Source organism: Octopus bimaculoides, chromosome 22, assembly GCF_001194135.2.
Source record: "Octopus bimaculoides isolate UCB-OBI-ISO-001 chromosome 22, ASM119413v2, whole genome shotgun sequence".
Classification (NCBI taxonomy): Eukaryota; Metazoa; Mollusca; class Cephalopoda; order Octopoda; family Octopodidae; genus Octopus; species Octopus bimaculoides.
The window spans coordinates 28,245,746-28,247,231 of NC_069002.1; positions in this window are offsets into that span (position 1 = coordinate 28,245,746).

The window sequence follows — 1,486 nt, forward strand, 5'->3', positions numbered from 1 at the left end:
TACTCTTAAAGCCCGGAACTTTTCACCACCACTGGTGTGTGTGTATGTATATATATATATATATATATATATATATAAAAGGATGTTTACTATTTTACACTTTTCTAGAAAAGTGTAAAATAGTAAACGTCCTGATAACCTGGAATACTTGTTATTCCCTAATATATTATAAATATTATTTAATACTATCGCCTATTCTGTTAGTATTTCTGGCACATGCCGGTTATGTACCTATCAGGTAGGATTGAACCAATAGAGTACCTATTCCCCGTAGGAGAGAATACACAAACTTAATAGTCCAGATTAAGAACTTTTTAAACAGAATACATTGGAAGGCCTACTTGCACGATAGCAATAAATATAATACCAACAAATTAGAAGATAATGACTACTTTAAAAGCAACTTTAAATCTTGATTACTTTGCACTACCTTCTTTCCTCACAGATTAATAACAGGTAAGATATATTTATTTATTTAATTTTATTGTATGTTATTTTAATTATTTTATTTGATGTAATTTTCTCTGCGTATACCATACCATGAGGTTATCCTGAAATAGGAATTGCTTATCTATTGGTAAATATCTCAAATTTGTAATTGTAATATTATATATATTTACATACATACTTATATATATACCTGTTTCTATATATATATATATATATTGCTGATTTCGCTTCCTCATTTCCAAGCTTTATTTCTCAGATCCATGCTCCTCAGTTTATCCGTAATCTACATTTTTAGATTCGTTTGACAACAACAATGCACGAATCTCAACTGAATTTATTCTTGTGCTGACGCCGAGGAAAGTGAATATTCACGGCACTTTTCGATAATGAGTTTGTTAATTCTATTGTGATGTTTAATCTCTCTCTTTTAGTTTCAAAATTGGTTTAGTTCTAACACTTGTGTATTAGGAGTATTTGGTAGTCACAAAGCACTAAAAGTCGAACCCGTATCGCTATCCGAAAGAAAGTAATAACTCAGTAACACGAACGCAATTCGCTTAAATATTGCTGACATCATTCAAAATATTAACGAGGATCAAATCTTTGGCACGCTTTTTCTGAAATAAGAAATCGACTTTTTACTTGGCGCTTTTTCGCCAATGACCAGCTGATAGCAGCAGAGAACCAGGGCAGAGTCTGTAACAGCAAGACAGTGGTCAACGTCGATGACGGCGATAGTAGCAGAATCACACCCGAGCCAGCTTCCTCTAAGAAACACACGACATCGACTACTGTTACATCTGACCCAACATGTTGTTATTGGCACTCCGTCGCTTACGACGTCGAGGGTTCCAGTTGATCCGATCAACGGAACAGCCTGCTCGTGAAATTAACGTGCAAGTGGCTGAGCACTGCACAGACACGTGTACCCTTAACGTAGTTCTCGGGGAGATTCAGCGTGACACAGAGTGTGACAAGGCTGGCTCTTTGAATTACAGGCACAACAGAAACAAGAAGAAAGAGTGAGAGAAAGTTG